Raw genomic sequence first — 16,074 nt, 5'->3', positions numbered from 1 at the left:
GAGAGCACAGATAGAGTGGATGTGGAGAGGATGTTTCCTATAGTGGGGGAGTCTAGGACCAGAGGGCACAGATAGAGTGGATGTGGAGAGGATGTTTCCTATAGTGGGGGAGTCTAGGACCAGAGGGCACAGATAGAGTGGATGTGGAGAGGATGTTTCCTATAGTGGGGGAGTCTAGGACCAGAGGGCACAGATAGAGTGGATGTGGAGAGGATGTTTCCTATAGTGAGGGAGTCTAGGACCAGAGAGCACAGATAGAGTGGATGTGGAGAGGATGTTTCCTATAGTGAGGGAGTCTAGGACCAGAGGACACAGATAGAGTGGATGTGGAGAGGATGTTTCATATAGTGGGGGAGTCTAGGACCAGAGAGCACAGATAGAGTGGATGTGGAGAGGATGTTTCCTATAGTGGGGGAGTCTAGGACCAGAGGGCACAGATAGAGTGGATGTGGTGAGGATGTTTCCTATAGTGAGGGAGTCTAGGACCAGAGAGCACAGATAGAGTGGATGTAGAGAGGATGTTTCCTATAGTGGAGGAGTCTAGGACCAGAGAGCACAGATAGAGTGGATGTGGAGAGGATGTTTCCTATAGTGGGGGAGTCTAGGACCAGAGAGCACAGATAGAGTGGATGTGGAGAGGATGTTTCCTATAGTGGGGGAGTCTAGGACCAGAGAGCACAGATAGAGTGGATGTGGAGAGGATGTTTCCTATAGTGGGGGAGTCTAGGACCAGAGGACACAGATAAGAGTGGATGTGGTGAGGATGTTTCCTATAGTGGGGGGAGTCTAGGACCAGAGGACACAGATAGAGTGGATGTGGAGAGGATGTTTCCTATAGTGGGGGAGTCTAGGACCAGAGGGCACAGATAGAGTGGATGTGGTGAGGATGTTTCCTATAGTGAGGGAGTCTAGGACCAGAGAGCACAGATAGAGTGGATGTGGAGAGGATGTTTCCTATAGTGGGGGAGTCTAGGACCAGAGGGCACAGATAGAGTGGATGTGGAGAGGATGTTTCCTATAGTGGGGGAGTCTAGGACCAGAGGGCACAGATAGAGTGGATGTGGAGAGGATGTTTCCTATAGTGGGGGAGTCTAGGACCAGAGGGCACAGATAGAGTGGATGTGGAGAGGATGTTTCCTATAGTGAGGGAGTCTAGGACCAGAGAGCACAGATAGAGTGGATGTGGAGAGGATGTTTCCTATAGTGAGGGAGTCTAGGACCAGAGGACACAGATAGAGTGGATGTGGAGAGGATGTTTCATATAGTGGGGGAGTCTAGGACCAGAGAGCACAGATAGAGTGGATGTGGAGAGGATGTTTCCTATAGTGGGGGAGTCTAGGACCAGAGGACACAGACAGAGTGGATGTGGTGAGGATGTTTCCTATAGTGGGGGGAGTCTAGGACCAGAGGACACAGATAGAGTGGATGTGGAGAGGATGTTTCCTATAGTGGGGGAGTCTAGGACCAGAGGGCACAGATAGAGTGGATGTGGTGAGGATGTTTCCTATAGTGAGGGAGTCTAGGACCAGAGAGCACAGATAGAGTGGATGTGGAGAGGATGTTTCCTATAGTGAGGGAGTCTAGGACCAGAGAGCACAGATAGAGTGGATGTGGAGAGGATGTTTCCTATAGTGGGGGAGTCTAGGACCAGAGGGCACAGATAGAGTGGATGTGGAGAGGATGTTTCCTATAGTGGGGGAGTCTAGGACCAGAGGGCACAGATAGAGTGGATGTGGAGAGGATGTTTCCTATAGTGAGGGAGTCTAGGACCAGAGAGCACAGATAGAGTGGATGTGGAGAGGATGTTTCCTATAGTGGGGGAGTCTAGGACCAGAGGACACAGATAGAGTGGATGTGGTGAGGATGTTTCCTATAGTGAGGGAGTCTAGGACCAGAGAGCACAGATAGAGTGGATGTGGAGAGGATGTTTCCTATAGTGGGGGAGTCTAGGACCAGAGGACACAGATAGAGTGGATGTGGAGAGGATGTTTCATATAGTGGGGGAGTCTAGGGCCAGAAGGCACAGCCTCAGAACACAAGGACATCCCCTTCGAACAGAGATGAGTGTGGTGAACCTGTGGAATTCATTGCCACAGGCGGTTCTGGAGGCCAAGTCATTGGGTATATTTAAAACGGAGGGGTCCTGACGAAGGGTCTCGGCCCGAAACGTCACCTGTTTACTCTTTTCCACAGATGCTGCCTGACCTGCCGAGTTCCTCCGGCATTTCGTGTGTGTTGCTTTCGATAGGCTCCTGATTAGTAAGGGTGTCAAAGGTTCCGGGGTGAAGGCAGGAGAATGGGTTTGAAAAAAAATCAGCCATGATTGAATGGTGGAGCAGACTCGATGGGCTGAATGGCCCTATGTCTTATGCCCCTTCATGTGACCCCCTGACCCACCAATCTGGTTGCTTTGGCTGCGCTCGGAAGTGGTCCAATGAAGTTCAAAGTTCAAATTTTATTATCAAAGTTCATATACGTCACCATATACAACCCTGAGATTCATCTTCCCATGGGTATACTCAGCAGATCGATAGATTAGTAACTGTTCGGGTGACATGGCAATGAAGCGTGAACATTAAATGCCAAATTTCTCCGAATGTTGTGGATGAATAACTCTACCTACTTCGGTTTCATCAGACCATAAGATGTAGGAGCAGAATTAGGCCATTTGGCCCATCGAGTCTGCTCCACCTTTTCATCATGGCTGATCCACTTTCCCTCCCAGCCCCAGTCTCCTGCCTCCTCCCCCCGTATCCCTTCATGCCCTGACCAATCAAGAATCGATCACCCTCTGCCTTAAATATACCCAGTGGCCTGGCCTCCACAGCTGCCTGAGGCAACGAATTCTATAGACCCACCAGCTTCAGGTAAAGAAATCCCTCCTCGTCTCCGTTCGAAATGGACGTCGCTCTACTGAGGCTGTGCCCTCTGGTCTTAGACTCTATAGGACATCACCTCTCCATGTCCACTCTGTTGAGGCCTTTCACCATTCCGACAGGTTTCAGTGAGGTCACCCCCTCATTCCAGTGAGTAGAGGCCCAGGGTCATCAAACATTCCTCACATGACAGGCCTCTCAATCCCGGAATAGTTTTCATGAACCGCCGTTGAACTTTCTCCGAGGTCAGCACATCCTTTCTTAGATAAGGGGCCCAAAACTGGGCATACTCATCAAAACTGTAGACTAGTAACCGTTTGGCTCACAGGCCAAAGAAGCTTGAACACTAAATGCCAGATTTGTCCGGTGACCTCCTTGCTCTGTGGATGAATAACCTTAACATCACCATAATGTTAAAAAACACAAGTACGCATGTCAATATTATCCCCAAACTGATAACTCTTGGGTAAGTCACATTAGTGCAAACGTCTGCAGATGCTGGAAGTCCAAAGTTACACACACAAAACGCTGGAGGAACTCAGCAGGCCAGGCCGCCTCTCTCGAAAGGAGCAAAACGTTGAGGGAGGAGCTAAGATGGTGCCAGAGGGCAACTTCATCGAGCTCATCTGCAAAACAGCATAAATTCCTCTTTTTGGCATCTCTCTTTTCCCTTCCAAGGTGTCTGGGGTCCTGTCGGAGTCCGTGATCTTCAGCTGCCCTGAAAACTGCCCTTCTACGTGGAGGTGGGGTTCCCGGTCCCTGAGCGGCCTGAAAGGCCTGTGCCTTCGAGCATCCCGTGGAAGGCTCGATTCCTCGCCGGTGTCAGCTACTAGAACGTTGCGGAGATCGAAATAACGGGTGTGGCTGTCGGAGGCCTCTGCACTGAAAACTATCGTTCTCCCTCTCAGTGGGGGGGCAGGGGCCGAGAGTCTGCTGGTTCACGAATCGGGTGAGCTTGAATAAGCGTTGCTTCAGATCATAACATCAAAACAGCGATCTGCTGGTCTCCCTCTCGCTGTGGAAAGGGTGACACCCCTCTGTCCCTTGTCAGTGAGAGAAAGCCCATGGCACGTGCTATGGACTGTAGTTGTTGTTGGACTGCGAACCATGGTCTCTTTGGGGGCTTTACTATTTACTTTATACTTTATTGTCGCCAAACAATTGATACTACAGCGTACAATCATCACAGCAATATTTGATTCTGCGCTTCTCGCTCCCTGGAGTACAAATCGATAGTAAATGTTAAACATTTAAATTATAAATCATAAATAGAAAATGGAAAGTAAGGTAGGGCAAAAAAAACCGAGAGGCAGGTCCGGATATTTGGAGGGTACGGCCCAGATCCAGGTCAGGATCCGTTCAGCAGTCTTATCAAAGTTGGAAAGAAGCTGTTCCCAAATCTGGCCATACGAGTCCTCAAGCTCCTGAGCCTTCTCCCGGAGGGAAGAGGGACGAAAAGTGTGTTGGCTGGGTGGGTCGTGTCCTTGATTATCCTGGCAGCAATGCTCCGACAGCGTGCGGTGTAAAGTGAGTCCACGGACGGAAGACTGGTTTGCATAATTGCTTTCATGGTGGGTTCTGGGCACCGCCGCTTCCTGCTGGAAGGGGGAGGAGTTTTGGGGTTGTAACATTTTCCTGACATTCATCCTTTGGGGTTCTCTGCGGGTGTCTGTGGAGAGTAAGAATTTCAGGCTGCGCACTGAATACAGTCTCTGATATTAAACCGAATCACGTTTCAGGACTCTGTATCCGCAGCATCTCTTGTGTGTGTTTTTTTTTCCATTGCACGCTTTTAGAAAGGAGATGAGCATGCTGGTTTTGTGTGTCCAGCCGCCCCACAGCTGGCTCAGCTGGTGTTTATGTGAAGTCCTGGGTTCGGTGCCAGCTCCGGGATGATCCCATTTCCCAACACGTGTGACTGACAGCGCGCAGCGCCCGCTCCACATGGACGTGACGTCACCGCACTGACGGGCAGCCGCCCCCGCCAATCCGCCGGCGGGACCTCCACCCAGCGGCCAATCACCATCAAAGAGGGACGGACCCCACGCCCTCAAACGAGTTAGATTGACAAAAGTGGGAAAACAAATAAACGAAAAGCATTTTTAAACTCACTTAAACACCTACAAGAAGTTATTCTCCCCCATACAGAATCACGCTTTGCAGAACATAAAGTGAACCATCGAATGCGGAATTTGTTTAGTGAGAAAACCTCGTAATTGAGAAAAATCAAAACATTGCAATTTTTTTTTAAAAGGCTCGATTTTAAATATAAGACTCTTACCGAAGAAAAGGCTTGTGTTTCCTTTACGATTTTTAAAAAATCTATTGCGTGACTGAAGTTTTTGTCCTATTTTCTTCTTAACCTTCCTCCGCCTGGAATTGCAGCTCGCGCTCCCTCACTGATTGGGTGACGTCACCTCGTCGTTCGGGCGGGGTCGTCGCTCAAGGCCCCGCCCCCTCCCTATCTGGTTCCCATGGCAACCACCCGAAGGGTGGGGGTGTGTGTGTGTGGGGGTGTGTGTGTGTGGGGGGGGTGGGATGACCGAAAATAGGCCATCGAAGTGCCTATTTTAAATACTTTTAATCACTTCCTCTATTTGGCTATTCAAAATTAGCCAATTTAAACCTGCAATTACATATTATGTAAAATTTGAACAATTAACATAACTTTTATTAAGAATTCATACGAAAACATAAGGGCAGGCTGTGGTGATAATCTGTCATTCACTTCAGATCTTGGCCAATCTACATCAAATTATAGGGTTTTTTTGGCCTAATTTTAGACTCCTGTAATTCAAAATGCATCCACCTCGTCCTTGAACATACTCAACGACTAATCATCCTCATCTGGGTAGAGAAATCCAATCATTCAGAACCTTCAGGGAAGAAATTCAGCTTGTTCAACACGGGTGATTCCTTGCCTTCAGACTACTTCAAGATCTTCCCCCGTTGGCAATACCCTCTCGGCATCTATCCCGTCAAATACTGTCAGAAACATGCATTTTTCAAATGAATTCACTGTGCAATTTCCTTGAGAGTTTTAAAGCATGGAAATATCCATAAACATCTTGTATTTTATTATATACATCCAACTCTAATTCATGTTTAGGCCAGATAATATTTTTTTTAAAAAGGGAAGAATAAAAAGATGAAGAAAAGGAAAAAAACCTCGCTGACAATCAACACTGGCGCGCCACAGGGATGTGTGCTTAGCCCACTGCTCTACTCTCTCTACACCCACGACTCTGTGGCTGGGTACAGCTCAAATGCCATCTATAAATTTGCCAATGATTCAGCCGCCGTTGGCAGAATCTCAGACGGAGATGAAGGGCATGCAGGAGCGAGTTACACCAGCTGGTTGAGTGGGGCCGCAGCAACAACCTTGCATTCAATGTCAGTAAGACCAAAGAACTGATTGTGGACTTCAGAAAGGGTAGAGCGAGGGAACACACACCAATCCTCTTAGGGGGATCAGAAGTGGAGGGAGTGAGCAACTTCAAGTCCCTGGGTGTCAATATCTCTGAGGACCTAATCTGGTCACAGCTCTAAAGGAGGCAAGGCAGTGGTTATATTTCATTTGGAGTTTGAGGAGATTTGGTACGTCACCTAAAACACTTGAAAACATCTATAGATGTGCAGCGGAGAGCATTTTGATCGGTTGCATCACCGAATGAAAGAGTATCCTGACCGTCTGGTATGGGTGGGATGGGGTGGGGTGGGGGTTAATGCACAGGATCAAAGTAAGCTGCAGACAGTTGTAAACTCAGTCAGCTCCATCATGGGCACCAGCTTCCATAGCATCCAGGATATCTTCAAGGAGCGATGCCTCAGAAAGGCGTCGTCCATCATTAAGGACCCCCATCACCCAGGACATGCCCTCTTCTCATTGTTACCATCAGGGAGGAGGTACAGGAGCCTGAAGGCACACACTCAACGATTCAGGAACAGCTTCTTCCCCTCTGCCATCTGATTTCTGAATGGTATTGAACCCATGAACACAACCTCACTACTTTTTTTTTGTACTACTTGTTTAATTTTAGTATTATATATATACTTACTGTAATTCACAGTTTTTTCTCTATTATTATGTATTGCATTGTACTGCTGCCGCAAAGTTCACAAATTTCACGACATAAGCTGGTGATATTAAACCTGATTCTGATACTGGAGCTCCTGACGAAACACATGCAGTCACAAGGAGTGCCTGCAAACTCCACACAGACAGCATTGGAAGTTGGGACTGAACAAAGATCACAGAAGCTGTGAGGCAATCGGTCTGAAATGTCTGCTTCGCTGCTGCTGCTACTATGCGATCGAGAATCTCCAGAGACGAAGGCCCCAAGTCCCCGGTTTTGCATATCGCCTGTTGCCAGGGCCAGGGTTGAAGCGCTCGGTGCTCGGAGGCTTTCGGACGGACTCGGAGTCAGACTGTAGTCGGATGCTTCCGGGATGCTGCATCGGCAAGTTGGCGGCGCTGGAGATTCACTGTCTGCGTGAGATGATGGGACTTTCGAGAGACTTTGAGACTTTTACCATGCCATGGTCTGTTCTTATCAAATTACGGTATTGCTTTGCGCTGTTGTAACTATACATTATAATTATGTGGTTTTTGTTAGTTTTCAAGTTGGTTTATCACGTGTTTTCGTAATATCATTCTGGAAAAACATTTTTATCATTTCTTAATGCATGCATTATTAAATGACAATAAAAGGGGACTGCGTGTCCTCATAATCATAATCATCATAACTGTGCCATGAAATGCTTAAGGAAGCTTCTAAATGTCCCGCAAAAGATGGAGGGAAGATATACAAGAATGGGTCCAGAGGTGAAGGATTTCCTCTGTCTGGGTGGCCTGGAGAAGCTTGTGTTATTCCTCTTGTGGCCAAGTAGTGTCCAAATGGTTCGATTTAATATCATAGAATGTATACGGTATACAACCTGAGATTCTTACTCTTCACAGACATCCATGAAACAAGAAGCCCCCAAAGAATGAATGACAGAAACATCAGATTCCCGAAGACCCCCTCCCCCCTCCCACACACGAGCAGCAACAGAAGCCTCGACCTTCCCCCCTCCCGCCAGTCGCGCCAGTAGAAGGTCCGCCCTCCCCCAACCCCACCCCCAGCGTGGAAACAATGGCAACCCCCACCCCCCGAAGACACCTTGATCTAGAGCCCGTCAAAAAACTACAGTCCATAACCCAGCACGTCAGCATCTCAGACGGGCTCTCTCTCGCCGGCGAGGGAGGGAGGGAGGTCGCACCCCCATCCCTCCAGCAACGAGAGCGGGAGGCCAGCAGCTCTTTGTCCCGACGTCACCATCAGTCTGCAAAACGTTTTGACAGGTTCAATTCCCGCCGCTGCCTGTCAGGAGTTTGTACGTTCTTCCCCATGACCGCGTGGGGCACCTCCCACAGCCCAAAGACAAGTGGGCAGGTAGGCCAATTGGGTCACCTGGGTGGCGCAGGCTCATTGGTACTGAGCTGTACCTCTAGATAAATTTGGAAACAAGCATTGATAAAAAAAATTTGCAATTATGTCACAGGTTTAGATAAGATCAAAGCTTACTCTTTATTTACTGACTGAGATACAGTGGTGAATAGGCCCTACCGGCCCTTCGAGCCAGGCTGCCCAGCAACCCCTGTTGTAATCCTAGCCCAATCACGGGACAATTTACAATGACCCAATCAACCTACCAACCGGCACGTCTTTGGATTGTGGGAGGCAACCCCTGATGTAATCCTAGCCCAATCACGGGACAATTTACAATGACCAATCAACCTACCAACCGGCACGTCTTTGGATTGTGGGAGGCAACCCCGATTTAATCCCAGCCCAATAGACAATAGGCCATTCGGCCCTTCAAGCCAGCACCGCCATTCACTGTGATCATGGCTGATCATCCACAATCAGTACCCTGTTCCTGCCTTCTACCCCATATCCCTGACTCCACTATCTTTAAGAGCTCTATCTAACTCTTTCTTGAAAGCATCCAGAGAATTGGCCTCCACTGCCTTCTGAGGCAGAGAATTCCACAGATCCACAACTCTCTGGGTGAAAAAGTTTTTCCTCAACTCTGTTCCATATGGCCTACCCCTTATTCTTAAACTGTGGCCTCTGGTTCTGGACTCCCCCAACATCGGGAACATGTTTCCTGTCTCTAGCGTGTCCAATCCCTTAATAATCTTCTATGTTTCAATCAGATCCCCTCTCATCCTTCTAAATTCCAGTGTATACAAGCCCAATCACGGGAAAATTTACAATGACCAATCAACCTACCAACCGGTACGTCTTTGGATTGTGAGGGGCAACCCCTGATTTAATCCCAGCCCAATCACGGGACAATTTACTATTGTGACGGGGTCCTGAATTACCCCTATAAACTGTGCTCGATTACCCATATGAACTGTGCTTTTGAAAAGAGAGAGAGAGAGTTATCTAACACAAACACCTTGTTTTAAGAGGGAGAGAGACAAAGACTGCTCACAGTTGTTTATACTTTCTCCAAGGACACGGCCTGCTTGTACATTCTTACACAGACAGCGAAGGGAGGAGCTGTTTGAGTGACAGTTGGTACTCAGTACGGGGAGATAAATAGAAGGTCAGATGATAGACCTCAGACACATGGTCTTGGACACTGAATGAGCTTTGTTGTGCCCACAGAAAAAGTGGGTTTTTGGAGGATTGATCAGGTGGATCGATCAGTGGCTCTTGCAGTGTGAAAAGGAAGTGACCGGTGGGGAGTTGTTCATGTGTCCAACCCTCGCCTGGGTTGATAGCTCCAGCACAGAAGAACGGTCCCCTTTGTTGTGGTCACAGTCGGTGTCTTTTAAGGGATTTCAGAGGACAATGGGAAGATCGACGGCGTCAGCTCACCTGAAGACTCAAATCTCCCTCTCTCTCCATCACTACTCAACTCAATACCATGAACTGAACTGAACTTTACTCAACATCGTAAGATTGTATCTATTTACCCCTAGACCTGAAGAAGCTTGGTTTTCATATATATTCCACACTTACTTATATATAATCATTGCTAACCTGTTTGATTTATCTGCATTTATATTACTGTATTGCGTAGTTACTAATAAATACCATTAGTTAATAGCAATACCGGACTCCAAAGTGTTTTCCATCTCTGCTGGTTCTTTAACCCCTCACGGGGTATATGACACTATGACCAATCAACCTACCAACCGGCACGTCTTTGGATTGTGAGAGGCAACCCCTGATTTAATCCCAGCCCAATCACGGGACAATTTACAATGACCAATCAACCTATCAACCGGCACGTCTTTGGACTGTGGGAGGAAACCCACGCAGTCACGGGGAGAACGTACAAACTCCTTACAGGCAGCGGCGGGAATTGAACCCAGGTCACCGGGACTGTAAACCGTCGTGCTGACCACTACGCCATCATACTGCCCCAGGTGGTGCTGGGCAAGGCACAAAAGCTGTGCGATGGCAGGCATTTTTTTCAAAGTACATTTATTATCGGAGTTTGTATATTTTACACCCTGAGATTTGTCTCCTTATAGGCAGGCACAAAACAAAGAAACCCAATGGAACCCATAATAACAAAACCGTCAAGCACCCAAATTTGCAGATGACGCAACGTTGATTGGCCTTATTTCTGGCAGTGATGAGACAGCATACAGAGGAGAGGTTAACATCCAGACACGGTGATACCAAGATAACAACCTCTCCCTCAATGTCCAAAAAAAAAACAAAAGAACTGATCGTGGATGACAGGAGGAACAGAGACAAGCTCGGCCCAATCAACATCAATGGGACTGCGGGTGAAAGGGCGAGTAGTTTCAAGTTCCTCGGTATACACATCACTGATGATCTCACCTGGACTGTACACACCGACTGGGTGGCAAAAACAGGACAACAGCGTCTCTTCCATCTCAGGTGAGTGAAGAAGTTCAGCACGGGCCCCCAAATCCTTCTACAGGGGCACCATTGAGAGCATCCTGACTGGCTGTATCACGGCCTGGTACAGAAACTACACCAACCTTGATCGCTGGGCACTGCAGAGAGTGGCACAGACAAGCCCAACGCATCTGTGGACATGAACTTCCCTCCACTGAGGACATTTACAGCAGCAGATGCATAAAGAAGGCCTGGAATCACCGGGGACACCGGTCACCCCAACCATAAACTGTTTCTGCCGCTTCCGTCTGGTAAATGGTACTGCAGAATTAAAGCCAGGACCAGCAGCGGCTATATTTCATTAGGAGTTCGAGGGGATTGGTTTGTCACCTAAGGCACTCAGACGTGGAGAGCATTTTGACGGGGGGCGGGGGATGTGGCTACTGCACAGGATCGAAAGTAACTACAGAAAGTTGTGAAATTAGTCAGCTCTATCATGGGCGCTAGCCTCTGTAGTATCCAGGACGTCTTCAAGGAGCGGTATCTCAGAAATGTGACACCCATCATTAAGGACCCCCATCACCCAGGACATGCCCTCTTCTCATTGCTACCATCAGGGAGGAGGTACAGGAGCCTGAAGACACACACTCAACGATTCAGGAACAGCTTCTTCCCCTCTGCCATCCGATTTCTGAATGGACATTGAACCCATGAACACCACCTCACTTTTAATATATCTGTTTTTGCACTACTCTCAATTTAACTATTTAATGTACTAGTATATCCTTACCTTAATTGATTTACTTACTTTTTTCTCTGTTATTATGTATTGTATTGTGCTGCTGCCACAAAGACAACAAATTTCATGACATATGCCAATGATATTAATCAGAGGGTGGTGAATCTATGGAATTTGTTGCCACGGGCAGCAGTGGAGGCCAAGTCATTGGGTGTATTTAAGGCAGAGATTGATAGGTATCTGAATAGCCAGGGCATCAAAGGTTATGGTGAGAAGGCAGGGGAGTGGGACTAAATGGGAGAATGGATCAGCTCATGATAAAATGGCGGAGCAGACTCGATGGGCCGAATAGCCTACTTCTACTCCTTTGTCTTATGGTCTTATTAAAGCTGATTCTGATTGCAAAGAATATAAATATTAAATAGTTAACCTAAAAAAAGTGTTGGTGCATGGCCAAGTGGTTAAGGCATCGGTCTAGTGATCTGAAGGTCGCTAGTTCATCTCCTAAGTTACAGAGAAAGGTTGAACAAGTTAGGTCTTTATTCTTTGGAGCATAGAAGGTTGAGGGGGGACTTGATAGGGGTATTTAAAATTATGAGGGGGATAGATAAAGAGTTGACGTGGATAGGCTTTTTCCATTGAGAGTGGGGGAGATTCGAACAAGAGGACATGAGTTGAGAGTTAAAGGGCAAAAGTTTAGGGGTAACATAAGGGGGAACTTCTTTACTCAGAGAGTGATAGCTGTGTGGAACGAGCTTCCAGCAGAAGTGGTTGAGGCAGGTTCAATGTTGCCGTTTAAAGTTAAATTGGATAGATATATGGACAGGAAAGGAATGGAGGGTTATGGGCTGAGTGCAGGTCGGTGGGACTAGGTGAGAGTAAGAGTTCGGCACGGACTAGAAGGGCCGAGATGGCCTGTTTCCGTGCTGTAATTGTTATATGGTTATATGGTTATAGTTCGAGCCTCAGCTGAGGCAGCGTGTTGTGTCCTTGAGCAAGGCACTTAACCACACATTGCTCTGCGACGACACTGGTGCCAAGCTGTATTGGCCCTAGTGCCCTTCCCTTGGACAACATCGGTGGCGTGGAGGGGGGAGACTTGCAGCATGGGCAACTGCCGGTCTTCCATACAACCTTGCCCAGGCCTCAGCCAACATCGACATCGATGGACAGCCGAAGAGAGAGAAGAGAAATGAAGTAGCGCAAAAACAGAAATAAGAAAGTAGTGAGGTAGTGTTCATGGGTTCAATGTCCATTCAGAAATTGGATGGCAGAGGGGAAGAAGCTGTTCCTGAATCATTGAGTGTGTGTCTTCAGACTCCTGTACCTCCTTCCTGATGGTAGCAATGAGAAGAGGGCATGTCCTGGGTGATGGATGCCTTTGTGAGGCACCACTCCTTGAAGATGTCCTGGATACTACGGAGGTTAGTGCCCATGATGGAGCTGACTGAGTTTACAACTCCCTGCAGCTTATTTTGATCCTGCGCAGTAGCCCCCCCCCTTCACCATACCAATGGTGAGGCAATCAGTTAGAATGCTCTACAACCTTCTGACTGTATTTGCCCTGGTTTATGTGATTCAGAAGATCCCTTTCCAGACCAGAAATTAATGGATTAACAAAACGGCACTCCATCACTCAACCTGAAACTCAAAGCAGTTTACGAACTTCCTGGAAGTGGGAGGCTCAGATCATAAAAAAGGAACTTGCTTCGAAGAAAGGGCTATATTTTGATCTCAAATCCACATCTACAATTTTTTTTAATGTAACGCCCTGGTTGAGATTTTTACTGCTATGCTGTGGGTGTCTCATTTTAGCAGTCTGTTCTGCTTTCGGCCTGTTTGGTTTTGAGCTGAGATAAGGGGCTTCGTTGTCCAACTTAGGAATGTGGTGTCAGCCAGTCAGGATGGTGGAACTGGGAGAAGGTTCTAGAGAGCGCTGGGCGGAGAGGTTTTTGTGACGGACACTGGTGTGGGTCGGGGTCTTTTTGGCGGGAGCTGGGAGAAGACAGGAGGGGAGATGACTGAGGCTCCCGTCCCTGCTGCACGAGGTGCTTTGTGCAGACGGATGGCTTCACGGAGGAAGGACCAATACTCCCGTGGGAGAGCCCGTTTGTTCGCGCCGGATTTCGAGCGATAGTCGGAAGATGGTAACACACTCAAAATGCTGGACGAACTCAGCAGGCCAGGCAGCATCTGTGGAAAAGGGTACAATCGACGTTTCGGGCCAAGACCCTTGCTTTGACACAGGCTGGGAGCCCAGCATGTGAGTTAAAGACGACTTTAAGATGAGCTCCAACTTATTTAACTGCTTAATTATGATGGGTCCTTTTGTTTTTTTCCTTTAACTATTTGGTTAAGTTAACATTCTTAAATATACTTTCTTTATAAGTGTATGCAGTGTACGGTCTGTTATTCTTGCCGACGGGCGATTGCTGGGGGTGGGGGGGGGCGGGCGCAGTAAATTACACAGCGTTGAAATCCCAATCTCACGGGTTTGGTGGGACCCAGGTCTTATCTACCCTAGACGTACGATGTTTGAGAAACGCAAACACGAGGAAATCTGCAGATGCTGGAATTTCAAGCAACACACATAGAAATTGCTGGTGAACGCAGCAGGCCAGGCAGCATTCTATAGGAAGAGGTACAGTTGACGTTTTGGGCTGAGACCCTTCGTCAGGACTAACTGAAAGAAGAGGTAGTAAGAGATTTGAAAGTGGGAGGGGGAGGGGGAGATCCGAAACGATAGGAGAAGACAGGAGGGGGAGGGATGGAGCCAAGAGCTGGACAGGTGATTGGCAAAAGGGATATGAGAGGATCATGGGACAGGAGGCCCAGGGAGAAGGAAAAGGGGGTGGGGGGGAAGCCCAGAGGATGGGCAAGGGGTATAGTGAGAGGGACAGAGGGAGAAAAAGGGGAGAGAGAGAGAGAGACAGAGAGAGAGAGAGAGAGAGAGAGAGAGAGAGAGAGAGAGAGAGAGAGAAAGAATGTGTGTATGTGAATAAATAACGGATGGGGTATGAGGGGGAGGTGGGGCATTAACGGAAGTTAGAGAAGTCAATGTTCATGCCATCAGGTTGGAGGCTACCCAGACAGAATATAAGGTGTTGTTCCTCCAACCTGAGTGTGGCTTCATCTTTACGGCTCTTGGCTCCATCCCTCCCCCTCCTGTCTTCTCCTATCATTTCGGATCTCCCCCTCCCCCTCCCACTTTCAAATCTCTTACTAGCTCTTCTTTCAGTGAGTCCTGACGAAGGGTCTCGGCCCGAAATGTCGACTGTACCTCTTCCTAGAGATGCTGCGTTCACCAGCAATTTTTATGTGTGATGTTTGAAAAAGGTGGTTTTCTCATCGCTGAGTCCGGTGGCTGGTGGCGAGGGGCTAAACGAGCCGCATCTCTAGAGGTGCCCAGCAAAAAGCGGTTTCATAAACGTCGGTTAAAAGCAGACATCCAGCTAGACAAGCACCAAGAAAAGGCCATTCTGCCCACCTCTCCCATGCTAACCCTGGGCCGCATTGACTGAGGAGTACATCACATGGCGAACAGCTTGCATTTTTCGAGAAGACTTCAAGTCAAAGTCAACATCCTGATCCAAAAGAAACACTGCAAAAATGCCAAACTTACTTGCCTAGTTTTCCTGTTTTTAAGGATTATCGGCAGACAGAAGACGATGTGTTCTGGGCGAGCACACGGATCCAAATGGGGTGTGGAAAGGTTAAAAAAAGAAGAAAACTTGGTCACTTGTAAAACTTGAAAACCGGTTTCCCCTGTTTCTTATAACCTGTTTTTTTTTAAAAGGCACTGATTACATATGTGTTTTTTTTTAACTATAATCAGCTTCCTCCTTGTCTGCTGGTGTGGCCGCTGTATCCATGGGCAGGTCTACAGCACACATTTTCAACTTACAATTTCAAAGGTTTCATCTGATGTCGGAGAAATGTATACAATATACATCCTGAAATGCTTTTTCTTCCAACCATCCATGAAAACGGAGGAGTGCTCCCAAAGAATGAATGACAGGTAAATGTTAGAATCCCAAAGCGCACCCCCCCCAGCTCCTATCCCTCTCGTGTGTAAGCAGCAGCGAGCAACGATCTTCCCTCCCGCTACCAGCAAAAAAAAAGCATCGGCACCCGCCACCGAGCACTCAAGTGTGCAGCAAAGCAACAGCAAAGACACAGACTTGCAGTACCCCAAAGACTACTCATTCACCCGGTATTCGACATACCACAGGCTCTCTCTCTCTCTCTCTCTCTCTCCCCCTAATAAGAGAGAAAGAGGTGTCTCCGTTTCACAGCGAGAGGGGAGTCATAACAAACAACTCACTGGTTTACGATGTTAAAATTCTGTGGCGTCGCTTTTTCCAAGCTCTGTGTCCAAAGATCTCAGGTCTCTGGGCACACAGCCATAGATCTTCCGACTCCCATGACATACCGATCTCCTGACGGGATACCGACCTTCGATCCCCCTCCCCCCCCCCCCGCCGTCTCCATGAAACCTCGGACCTCCGAAGGTGAGAAAAGCTCTTAGGCCGCAACCATGGCATGTCGAATGACGGCCAGTCGCGAGACCCCGAGAGTGGGTCCC

The 16,074-nt window shown here is 48.0% G+C and overlaps 1 protein-coding gene across 2 annotated transcripts in view; it reads right to left on the bottom strand.

The window, feature by feature from the left end:
* The window catches only part of LOC134339539 (centromere protein F-like), a 123,030-nt gene extending 107,899 nt beyond the window's left edge, over nt 1-15,131 (bottom strand). The window contains exon 1 of one of the 2 annotated variants that reach the window (XM_063036147.1): nt 15,112-15,131. The gene's annotated coding sequence lies outside the window, so the exon portion shown is untranslated. Of the gene's footprint in view, nt 1-5,157; nt 5,271-15,111 lie in introns of those variants that run through there. The other variant, XM_063036146.1, reaches the window with a different exon arrangement.
* Between the last annotated feature and the right edge of the window lie 943 nt (nt 15,132-16,074).

The sequence above is a fragment of the Mobula hypostoma genome, chromosome 30 (assembly GCF_963921235.1).
Source record: "Mobula hypostoma chromosome 30, sMobHyp1.1, whole genome shotgun sequence".
Taxonomy (NCBI): Eukaryota; Metazoa; Chordata; class Chondrichthyes; order Myliobatiformes; family Myliobatidae; genus Mobula; species Mobula hypostoma.
The sequence above is the reverse complement of the archived record's forward strand: the minus strand, read 5'-3'. Positions and strand labels throughout refer to the sequence as shown.